This window comes from Pinus tabuliformis, chromosome 7, assembly GCF_031772625.1.
Source record: "Pinus tabuliformis cultivar Carrire ecotype Pingquan chromosome 7, CPIR1, whole genome shotgun sequence".
NCBI lineage: Eukaryota > Viridiplantae > Streptophyta > Pinopsida > Pinales > Pinaceae > Pinus > Pinus tabuliformis.
Genome location: NC_142293.1, coordinates 1,584,806,400 through 1,584,830,371, shown reverse-complemented (window position 1 = coordinate 1,584,830,371; position 23,972 = coordinate 1,584,806,400). Strand labels below are relative to the sequence as shown.

At 39.4% G+C, this 23,972-nt stretch overlaps 1 pseudogene; it reads right to left on the bottom strand.

Moving 5' to 3' along the window:
* LOC149254143 (receptor-like protein kinase THESEUS 1) overlaps positions 1-23,972 on the bottom strand; it is a 95,192-nt pseudogene that overhangs the window by 59,388 nt on the left and 11,832 nt on the right.

Sequence of the window (23,972 nt, the reverse complement as noted above, 5' to 3'; positions counted from 1 at the left end):
TCATCTAGAAACTAGTGTACTTAGACAAAGCAATGCTAATATTTGGAGGAAAACAAAATTATAAGCCCATTATGTCACAAAAATAAAAGAGAAAATGAAAAAGCCAAGCATCATTTAGTGAAAGGATGAATTGTTCATCTTCAAAGTTTAAGAGGACAACAATATTAGAAAGTTGCAACAATATATCAATTATGCCGCTAAGATCTCAAGAAAACCTATCATGCAGGTCCCTTGATCATTAGAAATATGCAACAATATATCAAATGTGTTGCTAATATCTTAAGCAAACCTATCTTGCAAGTTGCTCAATGGGCATTATTTGAGAGGGGATAATTGAACCATCTTTTAATTTTTAAAGGAAAAACAATACTTGACATCCAATTACCAAAATTTTTGGATAGCTTTGATGAAAGACACATGAATGGAATTTATTTCCACTACAGCTCAATTCATGCACACATTCACCTTCTTTTCCAGAATGAAAAGACCATACCCTAACAAAATATTCTCTTACAACGACAAAATATTCTCCACTTGTGTCCCAACAAACTGAGTGCACGGGTTTTGTATGCCTTAGAAATAATAAATATATTAAAGATACTAATCATTTTCAAGCCTTTCTTTATCTAAATCTGATCAATGTTTACAACCACTAAAGATATTTCCAGAACATATTTAAAAAATTAGAAGATATAGGCATCACATGTGGAAACTGCAGATACTCTATGTAAACCAATTTAATCAACAAAATCAGAATCTTCATCCAATATTACTTAGAATTTTGGTGTGCATAACAAAAGACTGAATGTGAATGCAAGATAACACAAAACATACATGTAAAGAATGCAAATTGTGCTCAGTCTCAACATCAAAAATTGATACAAGATTTTTTGTAGCTACTACAAGAAGTTTGCCAACACCTGTTTGAAATCGCACTTGACTCATACCACCTTGTGAAGTAAGAAGTCTATAGTGGTTGTAAGAAGTCTATTAACTCCTATTTGAAAATTCACTTGACTCATACCACCTTGTGAAGTAAGTGAAATCAAGAATAAGTCTTGCATAATTTAATGTGTACAACATTTCATCTAGCATAGTGCATTCATTGCTATTAATTACATAGAGCTAAAAAAAAATATACTTTATAAATTGTCCACCTTAAAAGTTCTTGTGCAAATGGCATGATTAACACTACAATAACGCATTTCATTTTCTCCATCACAAGAGCAGAGCAGATCATTGTTTGGATGGAAATCAAGAGACATAACGGTTTGTAAATGACCAATAAACATTCTCAATGAATAGATTGTCTTTAACAAATAACAATATGTTAGAATGATTTGACATGTCTAATACAAAAAAGGGTTTCAGGCTAATGGAAGAAAGATGAAAAATAGATGAAAACTAAACATAATTAATGATATCTCACTTGAACATTTTCGTGTTAGATCATTGATGGCAGCATGTGGTGGTTTGATCGAGTGAATCGATAATTGATCAATCGACATTGTTAGCGTCAGCATTGCATCTTGGATTTGGATCATGTAATCGCCTGGATCAACATTATTGATAAGTTTTACAGGTGGTTATAGTTAGTTAGTTTCATGCCTAGTTAGCGTGTATAGAATTAACTAATCTCCATCTCGGAAAATCTCTTTCCACGGGTTGGCTTGCTGGTACTGCACCTACTTTGCTCTTTTTCATAGTTGGCTGGAGTCGATGGTTTGGGAACGAATATTTGCAACCATGGGAAGGGGAACAAATATGTGCTACGATAAGGTAGGTGATACAATGAGGTAACACAAATAAATATATGCCACTAGGTAAGTGATAACATCTCACTTCACCCATTGGTCTACCAGATGAAAGAGATTAAACCTTGTTGTTTACATATAAGCATATAAATTGATCCATGCCCAATTTATTTACCCATCCTAGTAGGTCAGTTATCAGAGTAGACATTACCACCCACCTATAGAGCCAGCAGCACAGCCAACAACATCACCACAGCCAACATCTAGCCTAGTAGCCAGAGCCAACAAGTAACTAGCCCACTTTAGGCCAATAATATTATATTAAACTATAGGATCTTAACTTCACGTTGAATCAGTGAAGTAGTTAGCAGAGTGTGGTTCAGAGTGACTAAAGAATGCCTATTGCAAATATTTATGGCGAGTGCTAAAGTCCTTATCGAGGAGAACACCTCTTGAATAGTATCCTCGTTACCGCTCGTCGATGTGTTCATCATTCTCGCTACCGCTCGATAATGGAAGTACATCTTCACTTTCCTTCCATGTGCAGCAATTGGGGGGAACCCTTCACCACTTACCTCTCTTGAAATGGAACTTGTTACAACAGAAAAGGTAAACCTCAACCTCGTACCTCAGTTGAGTCCCCTCTGGGTCATAGAGATGTGATCTCTGCTTCTTCGCTTTGCTACCCTTCAACCCCAATAGTGATTCTCGCGAGCTACCTCACCTAATACTTTACGGGGAATAACCTTCTACTGGAGATTTTTATTGTCTTTAGGAACTCGACCTATCATCCTTAAGCAATATAACCCCCCACCCAACACTATACTCTCAACTTCACCTAGTGCCTCAACACTTGGTATTAGTCATCCTATTAGTCCCCTGCCACCAGAGGAGAGATTACCTAAAGTGATAGGATAGGTCACTTAGGTTACATATAGAACATTAAGTAAAGATGTCTGTAGAAATGTAGAAAATTAAGAGGAAATTATTCCAACATTAAAGAAAAAAATGAGCATTCAAGATCTTTGAGGGTTGACTGGCTGGTTTAGCCAGTGCAATAAAAATCCTTCATTCAGAATGCACTGTAAATAATTTATTATGCCTTCACCTTCCCTAAGGATTCACCAACTACAAGAAAACTTCACTTGTTGTTGCATCTTCGATTCTTGATCACTTCCCTTTTCACTAGCCTTATCAATTATAATTTTATCAAAAATCTCTGTGTCTGTGAAGTGAAGAATAACTTGTGCACTGCGATTAGTGTTATTCTCAACTGGATCATGGACATGACATTTTAGAGGACCTAGATCCAAAACACACGTGTACAACCTCAGATGTGCACTTCTAATGATGAAACATTTTAAAAGATTCTCACTTCAATTTGGAAAATATTATTGATGCAAGTCATATTCTAGACATCAACCAAGACAAAAAATTGTTCCATAATGAAAATTTTGATAAGGTTATCTAAAACTGCAATTGGTCACTCCTGCAAAACAAGAAGTGAGATTCCAATTCAACATGTATCAGCAATGGAAATGGAAAAAGTAGTATAATTTCATAAGGGTACCTCAAATACTTCATTTCTTATGACTCCAAGTGTCAACAAGATCAATTCAAAAACAAGAACCACCTGAGAAAAAAATAAATCAATAATCAAGAAATCATAAATAAATATGATCCATCTCCAGCGCAATTATGTCAATCATGTACCAGACCCCAAGCAATGTCAGTCAAAGTACCAAAGATTTTCTTCTTGCACCAAAAAAAAATTATGCCAAGGAGTCAGGACCAAAGTGCCATGCCAGAATCCCCATGCAACCATGAAAACATGCCAACATGCCTAGAAGTGTCAGCACACAACCTAGTAATACCACATAGAAGCCACTATTTGTGATCAAGTCTGACTAGGTCAACATCAGATCCATGCCAAAGCCATTAATCAACTTGGACATAGTCAAGACCTACTATAGAAGACCTAAAAACAAGGAGCGAGAAACCACCAACCTCATATACAATGCCCAAGGCCAACCTTACATACAATTCATACGGCCAACCATTACGATCCACCTTTAATGATTTCGTTACAAAATTAATCAATGATCACTTGAATTGTATAAATATGTATCATATCACCATTGCTCTCCATTAGGGGAGTTTTGAGGTCTAAAATGGGCCTCCTAAGGAAATTATAAAATAATAGTGGAAATAATAAAATAAGATTTGATTACATCATCAAATTTTAGAGGGAAAAAAGGAAAAACTATTTTTTCAACTCATATTTTCAAATTATCTCCCTATGGGTTTACTCAAAGTTCAAGTGGCAACACTCGTTAGATGCATAATTTGATACCTCGTCTAAGGAGTACCCATGTCGTATACTTTCGATGGACCCTTCTAGATGAAAAATGAGAAATACATGAAAAACATGATTGCAATCACGTTTTTTCATGTATTTCTCATTTTTCGTGTAGCAGGGTCCATCAAAAGTATGTAACATGGGTACTCCTTGGATGAGGAATTAAATTTTGCATCCAACGAGTACTCCTGCTTGAAATTTGAGTAAAACCTTAGGGATATAAGTTTAAAATACGAGTTGAAAAAGTGGTTTTATTATTTTATTATTTTTGAGTATTTTTACTTTTTTACTCCAAAATTGGTGAATCATCCCCCATGGTTGACATCATCATCTTGAATCCTATAAGTTCTTTTAAATTTTATTTTGGTTGTACATTTTTCTTAGGAGGCCCATTTTAGACCTCAAAAATCCCCTAATGTTAGCATTCTCTTTAGAAGTTAGCTATAGCGTAGCTTGCCTGACATCTTTCATCACAAGGATCTGGCACACGACTATTTCACAACTCTATAGTCATTGCTTGATTTTATTCATTTGAAATAGCAATAGTACTGTACAAATTTGAGCTACATATTGTCACAAGGGGATTGCTCATTGTGGGATGTTCATGATTCTTTCTAGTTTACCCTCTAACACTCAACTTTCTAAATATTTCTGCATTATCCTCTAATTTATTGTTTATGTTGTGAAAAATTATCTAATTAAGTAGTTTATTGAGATTACTGCATTATACACTGTTATTTCATTGTGCACACAACAAATGCACTACTCTCTAACAATTCTCTAGTTCATTATATTACCATGTGAAGCTTTACTCCTTTCCTAAGCACTTTTAGCCACTTCTGCAAATCTAACAATTTTGCATAGGACTATGATCTTCTCAAATGCAAAGTTCCCTCTCTTCATTCAAGGGCTCAGTTGCTACTAAATCTTGATCATATTATCAGATCTCAAAAAGTCTCTGACAAGTACAATCATCTTTGGACCACAGAAGCAATTTTTGAAGCACTAATGGTGATTTGCATTGGATGTCCACATGGATGATATCCAAGTACAGGAAGCACAAATTCAATCCTACTCTCCAAAATCAACACAATCTTCAGTGGTAGGAAATATCAAACCCAACGGTCCTATCATTGTCAATTATGCATGCATAAAGAAATGTATGAGAAATTTCCCATATTCTTGTCAGAGTTCAACTATTGATAATAATTGCTACATTTGTGAACACTGGATCTGATTTGTTTGGTGAACACACTACCTTCAAAGTTCAAGTGAAAATCAACATCTTGCAGTTTGAAGTCAAGATCAGTGTTGAAGAATTGGATGGATGGTTGTAGAAGGTCAATACCTTATTTGCAGTCAACCACTTCAGTGACACAAACAAGATTGCCTTTGCTACATTCAAACAAACAACAACCACATTTGGTTGGTGGGAGTCTCACAACAAATAGTGCACATACAATTCTCTTTGTCACAACAAGGCTCAATATACCTAATGGAAAACATTGCACCATTAGAATGACTAGTCTACACAAGACTAAATAAACAAGTTCCATGACATAATGGCTTATTTGGACAGCTAGGAGACCAAATGCAATCAAATCCCCAAGTATTGGAGCTGATCACATCACTACATTTAAATCAAGCTCAATTACTTCAATAATAATTCTCGTGGGATGCATATTGTTTTCCGGCAAAGAAAAAAGAACACTTTTGTGCTAAGAACAGTGGTAAGAGACCACCTAGTAACCAACACAAAAAAGGAATACAATAGCAGGTGCAATCCTGTGCTAAAGAATCAATCACACAATTATGATAAGCTGCACAAGGACACCAACCACAACCAAGGATCACACTGCAATAAATGCCAACAACAGAAAAAGTACTCTAGTAAATGATGTTATTTCTAAAGTCAACGATGGACTCAGATGATGTGGGTCCTTCTAGCACAAATTCAACCAAATTATCCAACACAAGACAAAGTAAAGCATGTTGTCATAAGCATGAATCTTCCAATGTCTTAGTTCTCATTACACCAAGAGGTGCATTCTACAACCCAATATACAGTAGATGTGTCTCATGGGCTATGCTAACATCATCATACATTTCCCACAAATCATTTAAAAAAAATAAATAACAACTCTACTGAAAGGGCTAGTACCTAGAATTCCTCTTTTCTAATAGAAGTGATGCATCATTTGAGTCCCCTTTATAAACTGATAAATAAACATTCCAGATCCATGTTACGCGAGGTCTAGCTAAAGTCGAGAGGAATCAAATCCCTCAAGATACAAACCTTTATTCAAGTTTTTTCACCTCGAGTCATTTGATCACTCATGGTGTTTGATAGATTTAGGTTTAGGAACAATTTTATTGGTTACTGTTAGCTCTGCTACTAAACAAGGATTCCATATGGTCAGAGACAGGCTTGGTTTGCTTGATTGTGCCCAAAAGGATCCATGCATGTTGTTCAGATCTTCAAAGTTTGGTTAATGGCCCTCCACCGATCAAAGCTATCGCAAACGAAAGCCCTAGGGAAGGCGGAAATGATCTATCGGAAGGCCTAAAACACTCCAAATCAAGCAAAATTCAAATTTGCAGTCCTAGCAGTTCAAATGAGCGACAGCCGTTCGATCCGGCTGATAAACGGTCCAGATCGCATCGGCGGGTCGAAATTGGAGGAGGCAGATCGGCGGTTTATATCGCGTCGGCAGATCGCATCGGCAGGATGGCAGTGGCAGCAGCAGTCACAATGATGTGGCATCGCCGATGAGCGATCACCGACATCGCGTCGGTGTGTCGCTATCGGGCAGTTCAATAGGAGCATGGCCTTTGCATATATGAATGACCGCCGATTGGCCGGACCCGACGGCCATACAACGTTGTGTTCTATAGTATTTCGGGTCCGCAGTGTTTGCTGTTTTTGCATCGGTATTTCGCTGTTGCGACTGTCAAAGTGGGCATGGCCTTTACCATGGTTATGTTCCGACCTGATAGGCCGGACCCGATGGCGTTATAAGTGGTTTTTGATGAATTATCGGGTCTGCGGTGTTTTCGCTATTGGCAAAACAAAAGGGGCGGGGCTTTAATATAAGGCATGTCTTCGATCCGATGGGTCGGATCCGACAATGTTATGAATCATTTCTCATAAAATTTCAAATCCGCCAAAGCAATTGTTCATGGTTTTGAGGCAGTTTTGTGTGTATTTTCAAAAAATTTGGCCTGTTTAAATATGCATTTGCGACCAAAGAGGCGGACCTGATAGAAGAGATATATGTGTGGGCCTTTGATATTTAAAAAATAGCAAGGTGGGCGTTATTTCTCAGCGGCGCGGAAATAATTAATGCAAGCATGCAGCAGTACAGCGCAGTAGGCAGCTGCCTTCAATTGACAGTATGGCCTAACAGGAAGAAAAAGAGGTGCCTCAGACAGATTAACATTTGACAGTTATGATTGAGCCGTGGTTGAACCTTTGAAGTCCAGGTGAAGTATTGTGGGCGGGAATGAACAGTGTAGCAGCATTTCACTATTTCAAAGCCAAGCAGTCATATTATAGTCATTCAAGGATTCAGCAGCAGCATTTAATCAGCAGTATGGCCGAGGAGAAGATAGGACGCCACAGATCCAGTCAAAGCATTCAATGGTTATGGGCTTCGCCCATATTTCGTCCCACCTGCCCAAGAAGGACCACAGAGCACCAGAGAGGGACAAATTTATTCAAAGCATGGCCAGAGTTGTACCAGAGGCCCATTCCTATGTATGAATATGGTTGGTGGCCATTTATGAGCTCCTCCTCGCGTTGTTTAGCAGAGATACTTTGTATAGTAACACTATATATACTGAAAAAACAGATGTAGTCGATTGATGAGTGTTGGATGAATGAGAGCTTATTGTAGCCTTTTAACTTCTGGAGACTGTTAATACTATGAGACCTGCAGCTTCTGGTCTTGATTTCCATTAATACAAGCTTCTTTTGCTGTCACCTGCTCACTTTTCACTTCTGCTTCTTGTTCTAGGCTGTGCCTGCTTGCATTTATTTGATGTGCTGTGAATGTTTGATATCAGAGGGGCTGTCATCCCACCTCTGTATTATAATTTAGTGGCTCATTGAAATTGTTTGCAGGTTGCTGTTGTTTAAATAGCAGAGAGCTGTCATCCTCACTGTCTATTGAATAATAGTCATAAAGATCTACTAACTGATTGCAGCTGGCCATCACAGAGCTCTGTGCATCTGCTGGTGCAATCAGTCTTCTCCATCATCACTTTTACCCTAAACCGTGAGTAGTCGGTGGTTGAAAGCCTTGTAGTTTGGGGGTCTTCACCCATGTCTGGGGTAAATCATAGTAGGAATGGTTATCTAGCTTAAAGGCACTGCACATCTTCCATTTGTCCATCATTTTATCCAACAAAACTGTTGAATTTGTAATGTTCCTGAGCATCACTGATATACAACCTAGGTGAGTTTCTTGGGGTGATAACATTAATTGGCGCCGTTGCCGGGGAGAGGAGAATCGAAGCTCAGCTTCCCTGGGAGAACGACACAGCTTCAAGCTTTGATGACAGACAAGGTTTGAACACAGACGTCGGTTGTAATCATCTGTCTGGCGACTCCACTGGTGGAAGACCATCCTTTGGCGACTCCACATTGAAGTTTTGGCGCAGTTTGTGAGGCATACTAGAAGAAATCCGCAGAAGTCTCCAGCTGTTCCAGTGCCTGACCCTGAAAAGATTGTTAACCCGAAGAAAACATCACAGAAAGGAGCATCAGGATCAGGTAAGCCCAAGAAATCTCATTTGTCTCTGCATGAGGAGTTTTTAGTTTAGGATACACAGTTTGAAGATTTAGAGGCTAGTATTGCTAAGGAAGAAATACATGTAGAGATTCATAAAGCTCCTTCTCCATTTAGTTCCCCTTTGAATCTAAGTCCGAAGAAGGTTTCCCATACTGTCCAAAACATCCCAATATCTTTCCCATCCATTACATTATATCCTACTGCTCCATCTGTTAGTATTCTTCCGCATATTCCAAACATGGCAGGACAGCAAGCACCGACTAGGATTGAGAGGATTGTTGCTGCTAGATATGGACCTTTGATATTGCCTACACCTTTAAATGCCATGCCTACAGGAGAATATCAAAAATATATGCCCAAATTTACTGGAACAGAGGGAGTGACAGCAGAAGAACATCTTGAAGCCTTTTACAGTTATGCTGATAATTTAGACATAAGCGAGAATGATGTATGGATGAGAGTTTTTGTCCAAAGTCTTGATGGAGAGGCTAGGAAGTGGTTTAGAGAATTACCCCAGAGATCTATAACAGATATAGAAGCATTAGATGAGGTATTTTTGAAGCAATGGGGAGATAAGAAGGACTTGCTGTATTATCATACCGAGTTTGAAAACTTGAAAAGAGAAAAGGGTGAGTCTTTGCCTGACTTCAATAAAAGATTTAATAGAATGTATAGTAAAATACCAGCTGAGGTAAAGCCTACCCCTACTGCTGCCAAACTCACATATGCTAATGCTTTTGATTCGGACTTTTGCTTATTGTTGAGAGAAAGACGATGTGCTACGCTGGGTGATATGCAAGAGGCAGCCTTGGAGGTGGAATCAAATATTATGGCAGCAGAAAAGTTAAAGAGTCAAGGTGATAGAAGAAGGCCGAGAGGTGAGGTTTCTTCTTCTGTTGCATCAACTTCCGAGCCTAAGATAGACAAAATGACAAAGATGATAGAGTCATTGGCTGCTGAAATTTCTAAGTTAAAGGTTGATCAGTATTCAGGCAAAACAAGGCAGCAAAACACATTTGTCCCAAGAAATCCAAACCCATTAAGAAAAGCAAATGAGCAGCTACAGATTATGCAAAGGGATGAAGAAGCAAGAGAAGATCATAAAGTAAAAGCTCCCTTTCAGAATGCAGTCATGGAGGGGGAACAATATGAAGAAGATGAGGATGAAATTCACTGCTTGGAGGATAAAGGTAATGCTGCATTTTTAACATTGGCCGAATATGAACAGTCATTGCTGCAAGAGCAAAATAGCCAGAGGTGGGACACTGGTGCCGTTCTGCAATCCGGTGAGCAGCAGCAAAGATATAATCTAAGATCCAATGCAAAGAAGGTAAAAGAAAATACTACGCAAGAAGCAGCTGCTCAAACAGTGCCACAGAACAACAGGCAAAGAAGACCAGCAGCTGATCTTGTCACCCTCAAGGCCCCTGCTCAAGAGGTAAAAACTACTGATAAATCATTCTCATCTTTCAGTCTTGAGTCAGAAGTTCAGAAGCTGAAAATAGCTGTCCCTCTGGCCGAGTTGGTCAAGAGTAAATTGTTTAGAAAGCCCATCCTTGAAGCCCTTGAGCTAGAACCTAACCAATCCTCCATTGACTCTGTCAATTTGCAAGATGACAAGCCTGCTATTGTGCTTAGCCCCATGATTGAACCTGCAGATGATACTTCTCCGTCTTTCTATGTTTCATTAACTATCCATGATAAAATCCTCCACAATTACCTGCTAGACACAGGGGCCAGTCACAATTTAATGCCTAAAACTGTCATGGAAGAGCTAGGCCTTGATATCACCAGACCCTATCATGATTTGTTCTCGTTTGACTCAAGGAAGGTGAAATGCCTTGGATTAATTAAGGATCTGGCCATTACCCTAACCCAGCTGCCCATGAAAAGTATGATGATGGATATAGTGGTGGCCGATGTTCCTCCTAAATTTGGTATGCTGTTGTCTAGAGGGTGGATTAAGAGACTAGGAGGGACATTGCAGAATGATCTATCTTATGCAAATGTTCCAGTGTTTGGAGGAGAAAGCAGGAGGTTATATAGAGAAGCACAGCTGGCATATGTTATTAGTGATGAGAAGAATCCTACAAACCATCCCATATATGCAGTGGACACTGATTTTGGAGCTTGCATCCTCCAAATAGAAGAATCTCAGAAGGCTACATTGCATATCCGGAAACCAACAGCTCAGGCTGAACATGATACGGGTGGTCAGATTTGGGAAATGGTTTTTGATGGAGCATGTACCAAGGAGACTGCAGGAGCAGGGGTGGTGCTAGTATCTCCACAACAAGAAACAGTTCAGTTATCTCTAAAGCTGGTTTTTCAGGTGACAAACAACATAGCAGAATATGAAGCACTGCTGTTGGGCCTTCATGAAGCCAAAGATAGAGGAATAAAAAATCTGAAGGTATTTGGAGATGCTGATTTGATAATTCAGCAAATAAACAGAACACTCCAAGCAAAGCATCCAAGGCTGAAAGCTTATAGAGATGAGGTATGGAGAGTCAAAGAGTTCTTTGATTTTTTCTGCATTTCATATATTCCTAGAGCCCAAAATCAGCTTGCTGATTCCCTTGCTGTCTCTGCTAGTTTGTTCATCCCTCCATTGCCTCCCAAACTAGTTTATGAGGTACAAATGAAGTATAGACCCTCTGTGCCTGATAATGTCCACCATTGGAAAGTTTTTGATGATGATGATGAGTTAAGTAGGTTCCTTCAAGTCATTGATGAGTTCTCTGAAATGCAAATTGACCAGAACAATGATGCTTTGTTAGAAGATCCCAAATCCCAGCTTAGAAATAAAATTGGCAAGAATAGCATAGTCCAGCTTCCTAGTAACCATATTCCTAAGGGTCTAATTCCTCTTGAGAGATTGTTTGACCACAATGATGTACCTTACAAAGCTGCCCAAAAAGAAGATCAGTCTCAAGTTTGCAAGCATGATATAGGAGGTCCAGGTCAGCCCAAATTCATAAATCTGTCCACTAATCTATCTGCTGATCAGAGTGATGAATATTGCAAATTAATGAGACAATTTGCTGATGTGTTCGCTTGGGAGTACAATGATCTGAAAACATATGACAGGAGTATAATACAGCATAAAATTCCGCTTGAGAAAGACACTATTCCTTTCAAACAGAAGCTGAGACCAATGAATCCTATGCTTCTTCCTCTGGTTGAGAAAGAAATTAAAAAGTTGCTGGCTGCTAAAATAATAGTGCCTCTCAGATATTCTAAATGGGTGGCCAATCTGGTTGTTGTGAGGAAGAAGAATGGAGAAATCAGACTGTGCGTTGATTTCAGGAATCTAAATAAGTGCTCCAAAAAGGATAATTATCCCTTGCCCAAAATGGAGCATTTGTTGCAGCAAGTCTCAAGTGCCAAAGTGATGTCTTTCATAGATGGGTTTTCAGGCTTCAATCAAATCGCGGTGCATCCAGATGATCAAGAAAAGACAGCATTTACCACTCCTTGGGGCATGTTCATGTATGCAAAAATTCCATTTGGGCTAATGAATGCTGGAGCCACCTTTCAGCGCGCTATGGATATTGCTTTTGTGGGTGAGAAGGACAAATTCGTGCTGATATATCTTGATGACATAACTGTTTATTCTGGCAGTCACCATGATCATTTACAGCATCTAAGAAAGGTGTTTTTGAAGTGCAGAAGGTTTGGGATTTCACTCAATCCCAAAAAATCCCAATTCGCTTTAAAAGAAGGCAAACTGTTGGGGCATGTAGTGTCTGCTGCAGGTGTTCAGATTGACCCAGAAAGAGTCAAAGCAATTCAGTCCTTGACTCTTCCAAGATCAAAGAAAGATATACAGTCTTTTCTTGGCAAAATTAACTTTGTAAGGAGGTTTATTCCTAATTTTGCAGAGCTAGTCAAGCACATAACTTCCATGTTGAAAAAGGGAGCAGAGGTGAAGTGGATGGATGCGGCTAGAAAATCTTTTCAGTCCATTAAGATGGCTATTGTAGAAGCTCCTACTTTAATAAGCCCTGATTATAGCAAGGAATTTCATCTATTCTCATTTGCCTCTAAGGATACCATTGCAGCTGTCCTGTTGCAGCAAGATGAAGCAGGCCAAGAGCATCCAGTTGCCTTTTTCAGCAAGAATTTGAGGGATGCTGAACTAAGGTATGATATTATTGAAAAGCAAGCATATGCTCTTATCAAATCTTTGAAGGATTTCAGAGTATACATCTTGCATTCCAAAATAGTTGCATATGTCCCTTCTGCTGCAATAAAGGATGTTTTAACGCAGCCTGATGCTGATGGAAAAAGAGCGAAGTGGATTGCGAAAATAATAGAATTCAACATAGAGTTGAAGCCCACCAAGCTGGTAAGAGGTCAGGGACTGGCTAAACTGTTGGCTAAAGAAAATTGCAGCTCTTTGGACATTGATTTCTTGTTCAATGTAGCAGAAAATGGTCAAATGGAAAAGCATGAAATGACTGGGACGCAAAGTGGACAGTCAGTGGCCGAAAACCTAGCTTCTTGTAGCTGGTATGCTGCAATAATTAATTTCTTGCTAAAACTGGAAGTTCCTTCAGAAATTTCTCAAAGTCAAACAAGAACGTTAAAGCTCAAAGCAACCAAATATTGCATCAATGGTAGCTTGCTTTATTGGAAAGATCCATCTGGAGTGCTTTTAAGATGCCTGGATAAACAGCAGTCAATAGAAGTTATGCAGCAGTTCCATGATAGCATGTGTGGAGGACATCATTATTGGAGAACTACGGCCCAAAAGATTCTCAGAGCCGGGTATTATTGGCCCTCTTTATTTTCTGATGTATTTGCTTTTGTTAAATCTTGTGACAGGTGCCAGAGATTTGAAGGTAAGCAGCAGTTGAAATCCCTGCCCCTAAAGCCAATCATTGCAAAGGGACCTTTTCAGCAGTGGGGCTTGGATTTCATTGGTGAAATCAACCCACATTCCAGTGGCCAGCACAGGTGGATATTAGTCGCCACTGATTATTTTACAAAATGGATTGAAGCAATCCCAACAAGGAAGGCTGATCATAATGTGGTAATGAAATTTTTATCAGAAAACATTTTCAGCAGATTTGGTTGCCCACATAAGCTTATAACAGATAATGTAGCAGCCTTCAAGGCTAAGGAGTTGGTGGAAATGTGTGATTCAATGGGCATTAAACTTGTTCATTCCACCTCCTATTACCCCCAAGGGAATGGTCTAGCAGAATCCTCTAATAAAAGCCTGATCAGGATTATTAAGAAGCTGTTAGAGGATAATAAGAAGAATTGGGATGCCAAGCTGAAGTATGCCCTTTGGGCGGACAGAGTGACCATTAAGAGATCTACAGGCTGCTCTCCTTTCAAGCTGGTATATGGTACTGATGCTGTTTTTCCCATTCAACTTACCCTCCCTGTGGCAAAGCTGTTCCAAACAGCATAGAATGAAGAAGATGATCTGGCCAACAGAATCACTGACTTAACAGAATTATATCAGACTAGAGAACAGCTGATTGAAAAAGCTACAGCACATCAACAAAAGGTCAAGGAAGCCTTTGACAAGAAGACAAAAAGAAACAATTTTCAGGTTGGGGATTTGGTCATGAAATGGGATGCTTTTAAAGAAAAGAAAGGCAATCATGGGAAGTTTGATGCTCTCTGGACAAGCCCTTTCATCATCTCACAGATTCAAGGGAACAATACCTTCATACTGAAAAGTATGGGAGGAGAACTAGTCTTTGATGGCCCAGTTAATGGGCGGTTTCTGAAGAATTATGTGATTTAAGGTCTTTTGGCCTTAAAAGCTGTAAATATTTTGCTTTTATTAGCCTTTAGTATAGCTATAGTAGACTCCATGCCCAATGGAACACTAGGAATTTTGCCTAATTTGTTTGTTGCTAGAAAGGCATTGATCTACAGGTTCTTGAGACCTCACAGGGAGGATCTCATCCCCAGAAGGAGCCAATGTTAGCTCTGCTACTAAACAAGGATTCCATATGGTCGGAGACAGGCTTGGTTTGCTTGATTGTGCCCAAAAGGATCCATGCATGCTGTTCAGATCTTCAAAGTTTGGTTAATGGCCCTCCACCGATCAAAGCTATCGCAAACGAAAGCCCTAGGGAAGGCGAAAATGATCTATCGGAAGGCCTAAAACACTCCAAATCAAGCAAAATTCAAATTTGCAGTCCTAGCAGTTCAAATGAGCGACAGCCGTTCGATCCGGCCGATAAACGGTCCAGATCGCATCGGCAGGTCGAAATTGGAGGAGGCAGATCGGCGGTTTATATCGCGTCAGCAGATCGCATCGGCAGGATGGCAGTGGCGGCAGCAGTCACAATGATGTGGCATCGCCGATGAGCGATCACCGACATCGCGTCAGCGTGTCGCTATCGGGCGGTTCAATAGGAGCATGGCCTTTGCATATATGAATGACCGCCGATTGGCCGGACCCGACGGCCATACAACGTTGTGTTCTATAGTATTTCGGGTCCGCAGTGTTTGCTGTTTTCGCATCGGTATTTCGCTGTTGCGACTGTCAAAGTGGGCATGGCCTTTACCATGGTTATGTTCCGACCTGATAGGCCGGACCCGATGGCGTTATAAGTGGTTTTTGATGAATTATCGGGTCCGCGGTGTTTTCACTATTGGCAAAAAAAAGGGGCAGGGCTTTAATATAAGGCATGTCTTCGATCCGATGGGTCGGATCCGACAATGTTATGAATCATTTCTCATAAAATTTCAAATCCACCAAAGCAATTGTTCATGGTTTTGAGGCAGTTTTGCGTGTATTTTCAAAAAATTTGGCCTGTTTAAATATGCATTTGCGACCAAAGAGGCGGACCTGATAGAAGAGATATATGTGTGGGCCTTTGATATTTAAAAAATAGCAAGGTGGGCGTTATTTCTCAGCGGCGCGGAAATAATTAATGCAAGTATGCAGCAGTACAACGTAGTAGGCAGCTGCCTTCAATTGACAGTATGGCCTAACAGGAAGAAAAAGAGATGCCTCAGACAGAGTAACATTTGACAGTTATGATTGAGCCGTGGTTGAACCTTTGAAGTCCAGGTGAAGTATTGTGGGCGGGAATGAACAGTGTAGCATCATTTCACTATTTCAAAGCCAAGCAGTCATATTATAGTCATTCAAGGATTCAGCAGCAACATTTAATCAGCAGTATGGCCGAGGAGAAGATAGGACGCCACAGATCCAGTCAAAGCATTCAATGGTTATGGGCTTCGCCCATATTTCATCCCACCTGCCCAAGAAGGACCACAGAGCACCAGAGAGGGACAAATTTATTCAAAGCATGGCCAGAGTTGTACCAGAGGCCCATTCCTATGTATGAATATGGTTGGTGGCCATTTATGAGATCCTCCTCGCGTTATTTAGCAGAGATATTTTGTATAGTAACACTATATATACTGAAAAAACAGAGGTAGTCAGTTGATGAGTGTAGGATGAATGAGAGCTTAGTGTAGCCTTTTAACTTCTGGAGATTGTTAATACTATGAGACCTGCAGCTTCTGGTCTTGATTTCCATTAATACGAGCTTCTTTTGCTGTCACCTGCTCACTTTTCACTTCTGCTTCTTGTTCTAGGCTGTGCCTGCTTGCATTTATTTGACGTGCTGTGAATGTTTGATATCAGAGGGGCTGTCATCCCACCTCTGTATTATAATTTAGTGGCTCATTGAAATTGTTTGCAGGTTGCTGTTGTTCAAATAGCAGAGAGCTGTCATCCTCACTGTCTATTGAATAATAGTCATACAGATCCTCTAACTGATTGCAGCTGGCCATCACAGAGCTCTGTGCATCTGCTGGTGCAATCAGTCTTCTCCATCATCACTTTTACCCTAAACCGTGAGTAGTTGGTGGTTGAAAGCCTTGTAGTTTGGGGGTCTTCACCCATGTCTGGGGTAAATCATAGTAGGAATGGTTATCTAGCTTAAAGGCGCTGCACATCTTCCATTTGTCCATCATTTTATCCAACAAAACTGTTGAATTTTTAATGTTCCTGAGCATCACTGATATACAACCTAGGTGAGTTTCTTGGGGTGATAACAGTTACATAAACAAGTCCAGGGACAACCAATATTGTTAACATAGAGGAAGAAAAATAGTGCTTGTTCCACTCATAATTTTCACTACATAAACATGCTCTGCAATCCACCATGGAATCATGGATAATGGATGTTTAAATATTATGATTTATATGGCCACTTTCAAGTGACTCAACCTAGTGACAACACTGCACCCTCAATCGTACACCACTAGTTTGTTGAATCCGTGTAAGGAACTATTGATGACATAGTAATGCATATATTAGTGTAACATCAAGGCATGCAAGGATAAAGTCCCCTATGATGTGACCTGACTGGATATCTATTATTTTTTGCATGGCAAACTCTTTGTGTCAAAGCACCCTGGAAGGTACAATCTATGACCTTAAAGCATCATCCTAAACATTGTGAATCAACTCTACAGAGATCCCAAGGTAATCTCAAATGTTGAAGTATCTTTAATTTCTACTAAATAATGATGCAAGTTAAGCTATCATTTGCAAAAGTTCAACTTGTTGATTATCTTCCCACAAGTCACACAAATAACATGGCACAGACCCAACTCTCCTTTGTCACGTAATCTATGTAGTAGAATCATCACAGTGTGACTTTAGAGGAATACACTAACAAGGACCCTATCAGTGTTCTTTTAGAATAATAGGTCCCACATTCAGTTGATATATCCCTAGAGCTCCATTGCCAAATTGACCAATATATTGCAAATGCATCATAGAAAACATGAAGATCAAGTGCCAAATCTAGGCACAGATACAGAAAGGATACATCATCTTGAGCAGTTCACCCTATAGAAGCCCCATTGTGCTCATGGCACATAAAGACAATCCATGGTTCCTTTGCATGATCATTGCACCTTGAAGAAAATCAAAGTAAAGAATTGTTATTCTACTGCACACATTACCTTTGGGGTTTGCCCGAGAAGCACAAATTACTTCACCAAAATTGATCTAAAGTTTGGGCATCATTAGGCTCTAGTTGACCTTCAGATGTTTGGAAAACTACATTCAAGGAAAACTATGGTCTATATGAATAGCTAGAAATGACATTCATCATGGGTTACCTCAATGACAATCTTCAACAAAACATGGGATTAGCACCTACAATATATTATGCAAATCTCATAAACTCTATGACAACTCAAACTCCACCTGTTATGCTCCTATACCAATAGGTGTCATATTTCATGATTGACTTGATGAGCTCTGTAATATGTTCATACCTTTTCTTGTTGTAAAGGTTTTCCATATTGTTAAAAAATCAAAAAAATTTAAAAATGTAAAGAGGGTATACCCTAAAAGAAAAATCAAAGGGTAAAAAGAATAAAATGGTCAAAAAAGTGAAAGAAATGAACCCAAACAAAAATAGACCATGAAAGTGTGCAAGTCTAAATGCCACTACTATTTCATTTTTTGTAATAAGTAATTGTGTGTAGATTGTTAACTTATGCTACAATTGATGAAGAGTCAAACTGCTTAAACTTGGCTTATTCATCTTTGAATTTCATGCTGTAGAATAGAGAATAAAATCTCACCAAACTGTTTAAACTTGGTAGATAAGTAGATAGGTAGAGTAAATAAAAAGGAGCTCAACAGTTTAATCTGAGCCCTTGGATGTAATAAGTGTAGACTTAGGTAGGCTTGCCATGTAAAAGAAAAAGAAGATTGATAAGGGTTTGCCAGTCTAAGTGCACCCAAATAGAAAAAAAAAAATGTTAGGTTAAAGTAGGTAGGGTAGGGAGACGGTGTTGCAAAATGATACTTGTGATGAAAAATGCTTCTAAATGTATTGATCTTTACTTTTATCACTAGTGCAAGGCAGACATTACACTTGATGCATTTCAAGCAAGGCGAGGTTAAATAACTAACTTCCATTCACATTTTTCCCTAAAAGATTTCACTAATCCCCCCTAAAGTATAAAGGTCTTTGAAAGTCAAAGGGGCTCAGACAATTTCTTTAACTTCTGGAGGGACCGGACCCTCGGCCCAACGATCTAAAAGCCTAAGTACTCGTAAATCATCCATCCGTCATTCATTTCATTTCATAAAGTTTGCCTAAGTAAAAAACCTATTTACTTAGGAAATGCATAATATCACTTGAAAAACCCCTTTTCCCACTCTAGCCTGAGTTTTGATGTAAACTTTTAAACATTTAGCTTGGCGCTTTTTATTTCACATGTCATATTAATTTCTAACTATTATTATATAACTCCCATATAAACGTTAACCCTTCACGTATTATTTAAATACATGTAAAACCCCGACATGTTATATATTCCCGCCCCGGTTGAAATACGACCATATTCATAGTTTAAACAGGAATTAATAAGTTTATTCGAAACTTATTAAGAACCTTCCCGCCACACTAGAAGGATTAATTAACCATCCGGGTTAATTAATAACCATTACCCTGACCAATCATAATGCGCCCGATACGATTAAATCTGCATTAATTATATTGGGCCCGCTGCATAACTCCCCGCCATGTCCCACATCCGTCCACCGTTCGATCAAATCATTCCCATCCGATGGTCGATGGCGATATCGTGACCACCCTTCCCACCTCGCTATAACTCGCGATCGCCCGACGGTTTTCCGCCCGTACCAAAGCCACGCGTCGCCCGTTCCATATGCTCTCTCGCCCTTCGTCTAAAACTACTTGACCCCAAAAGGTGGTGCGATCAAACCACTTACCACCCTCCGCGTAACGACAAAGCATCCCATCATGCTTACTTCATCCACCCAATAAATGCCAAAAAAATAGCCGCCAAGCTGAATTTCGTTAAATGAACCATAAAACGTCATTTTCACTGTAATGCACTGCGTCTAGCTCCCATGAAAATTAACGACCGAGTCCATTGTTCCAGCTTTTCAACCGCCACCTGACCAGCAAGACTACAGCACGAGCTTCGCAGCCTGCCAACCAACCTACCATTGTACGGTCTTCCTCTTTAATATAGGGATTTATCCAGTTTACCCTATAAACCCTGCAATTTCAGTTTTCCACTGAGAATTCTACCAGCGAAAGCCAAAATTCAAGTTAAAGACAGTCTGTAATCACCATAAAAGACCCAAAACTGCTGTTTAGTCCACTTTTTCAATAGAAATCCCAAATTCCAGTTTGAATACACAAGAACCAAATATGGAAATTCCCATAGCCCTGAATGTTGCACCCATGAACACACCCCATAAAGACTTAGAATATCTACCCCTGGCCGACAAAGATTTTCAAATAAAAGATTTATTTGGTGACAGGAACCATCTTCAGGCCTTCTGCCAAGTTAGGGATAGCTATCTAAACAACTCTAATATTTTTGGATTATGGGAATCTAACCTCCCCATGTATTACCTCCCCTCAGTCCATGTTTTCCCAGATATCATTCATCAGTGCTATGCCAACTATGACCCTGTCCATAGAGTAGTTATGTCCCCATCCCAAACTGTTCTTTTTCCCATAACTACTAAGTCCATTAATGAAATGATACAGTTCCACTCCACTCAGCCCCTTGCTCCTCTTTCCATGGGGTATCTACTGGAAAAAGCATCTCAATTGCCCACATCAGAGATAAGCCGTATTGCTCAGACCTTCATGCTACTAGAGTACCAGCCTAAAAGCCCACCTCCTTATATGTAGACCTGTTTCACTGAAACTGGAAAGCTCATCGTTGACATGATATCCCTGATCTTGGGATTTAAGTCCAGTGAATTTGTTGATGATATAACCCTAGCTCTATTGGCAATGTTTACTCTAGGACAGCCCCCTGCTGTCAGATATGACTATGCCACTTTCATTGCCAACAAAATGCATGATCAATTCATGAATTTGGATAGGGAAGGAGTCTTCAAATATACAACTTTTATATACCATCTTTTGTTGTATCATCAACCCAACAGCTTTCCTTTCCCCATCAGGAAATTGGACTCAAAAGGAAATCGAAGATCTGTGATTTTTTGGAGTTCAATCTTTCATGATACCCATGATTCCCCTTACAACTATAACGAGTTCATTGACTAGTTTGTACATCCAGCAACCACTTTATTGATAGGAGTTTCCCCTCCTAGGATCACTGGTGACATGAAGAAGATTCTGCAGCTCTCTAAACAGTACAGGATAGGTGACTGGTACCTGTACCAAAATCACACAGAAATCAGAATGTATGGGTGTGAACTTTTCCCTTTCAAGTTACCTAAATATGTGCCCATGAGATTATTTGCACTAGAATATTTTAGACAGATCATAAATGCAGACTTAGTCCATTTTTGTAGCACAAAGAAAAAGGCTCAGCTAAGAATCAAGAATCAGTTAGGCCCTTTTGTCATCAATTCTAGGGATGCATGGCAAGAAGCTGAAAAGATTTTAGAAGATCACCTTAGATTGAAGAAAAGTTTTTGGTGGGTGCCATATGACCCAAATAGTTTTATATGTGACAGAAGGACAAAAAACAGGCTATCAGTTTATATACATCATAGGATCCCATAAATTGAACAGTTTGCAAATCAGGATGAATGGGTAGAAGGGACCCTAATAGAAGAGATTAGTGAGCAGGAAAAGATGGAAAATGCTATGAAAGATCTTGAGAAAACCCTTGACCTAGACTCTTTTGGACAGGTATCATTCAAGCTGCCTCAACAATTAGAAATTGGTACATCTTCTACCGGAACTTCTCAACAACCTGCACAGGAAACCAGCATACTAGTCACAGGCACACCTAAAGGGAAGGAAGTAGAGACTACAGAAAATCCCACAATGGCAGATCAGCCTAAAAATTCCAAATAACAGATTCAAGTACAAATTCCTCCAGCCCAAACTAAAGCAGCAGAAATTCCAGCATTGCAAAATCCTCTAAATGAGGAAAGAGGAAAAAAGAGGGACAGGGAAACCACTACCCCTGCCAGTGGACCTACTGAACAGCCTGGGACCAAGAGACAAAGACTGAACCCTCTGTCAGAAGAGGAAATGATGGAAGAGACTATAGAAGAAAGAGCAGTAAGCCAACAAACTCCTCCATTGGGAGAAACATCCATTAGTTCACAGAGGCAAGAACTGGAAAGACAGCAAAGTTCAGAAGTATCATCACGAAGACCTCTAGGAAAAGAGGCCTCGGATATCAAAAAGACATTCACAGAGATAAAAGCCAGAAATGATCCTATAAGAATTCAAATTTACAATCAGTACCTGAAAATGGCCCCCACAAACCAGCAGAGATTAATGTCAGCTTATGACATTAAAGAGGGCAAAATGATAATGAGTTACTTTAAGCCAAAGGTGCAACAACCCCAGTCAGCAGAAGATTACATCAGAACAAATTTGGAGGTCTTAGCCAAGGATATTCATCTTATGGACCAGATTGAACTTCACAAGCAAACTAGAGAAATGGTCTATTCCACACTGGCTGATAAAGAAATGATGGCCACAAGTTACAAAACTCCTTGGACAACACAACAGCTCAATTACATTTGGAAAAAGCCTCTTCTCTATCCAAGGATAACATAATCAAATCATTGGAAGAAATCATCATTGGATTGGGACATGATCCCAAAGATGCTAAAGGCATACAGGCTCTGGTCAAGAAAAAAGAAGATGACATTGCTGCCCTGAGGAAACAGCTGAAGCTACCTCCTTCAAGGCATCCACAGACTGCAGAAGTTATACAATAGAAATCAAAAGAAGATATGATGGCCCTGCTCCTAAAACTTAATGAAAGATTAAATGATACAGAGTAGGCATTAGAAAAAGCACTAAAGGAAAAGCAGGGAGAGTCGACCTCTCAGCCTCCTGAGGTCATCCCCATAGTCTCAACTACAGTCCCTTCCACACTAGGAACAGCATTAGCTCCAAATGTCCCAACAACCACAGTAGAGGTAATCATAGGTACATCAACAACAGGAACAACATCAAGCAGCAGTACTAATTTAAGCATAGAAGAATTGATAAAGGCCATGGAAGAACTAAAATTACAAGTTACAGAATTAAAACAAGCAAAAGAACGATTGGCTAATATAGAAAAGAAGTATGATGCCTCCAAAATAAGTGTTGCAGAAAAACCAAGGGAGATTAAAGCATTAGAGAATAAAATTAAAACATTAGAAAAGGATCTCACTTTTGATAAGCCCTTGGCAGAGATCAGGAAAATCCTTTGGGCTAATATCATTCAGTCTATAAATAATGTTTGGCCATCCATCACAGTGATATATGAGCAGATTGACTTAGTAAAAACAGCCCATGGAGCAATTCAGCAGACAAAAGCACAGTTAGGTAAAATGCCAGAGGAAGCCAATCGGCTTATACATTTTTTGAATAACAGAAACAGAGAACAGCTGGAAAAACTTGGCATCTCAGACAGAACAGACACCATTTTGGAAATCAAATGGGTTCTAACCAAGAGAACCTTGATGCAAAACTTAGAGAGAAGGTGCCAAGATATGCAGGTGGAAATTAATTCTTTTATAGAAAAATAAACAGTTTTATAGAATAAAGGGCTGCCAATTCCTTTGGTCATTAACAATAGATTAATGAAACACATTGATTATGTAGATAAATTGAATAAGTATGCTAGAAATCAAGCTAGCTCATTATCAAGTGCATCAGGAGTGAAAGCACTTCCCACAGGCCAAGTTCTCTACGACAGCCTAGAGAACTTATTCTACATTGAGCATGAGGTAAAGCACCTATTCACCATCTAGCCTAACTTCTTCAGATATACAGAGACTGACAAAACTCTAAGGAAACTTCAGAAACAAAAATTGCCAGAGCAGAAATTGTGGGAAGACATGTTAGAAATTTTGTAAATTTACCTTTGGTAAAATGTAAATTCTAGGCTATTTACCATGGTGAGATAAACAGAGATGAATAAGGGTCAAACAGGTCGAAGTGTATCAGAGCAGATAAAGAGTATCAGTCAAAACAGGGCAGCCAACACAGAGTTACTAGAGAAGACAGCAGCAAGCCAAATAATAGGGTCTGCCTCCAGCACACCCAGCAATAAAAGGAACAACACAACATCAGTTTT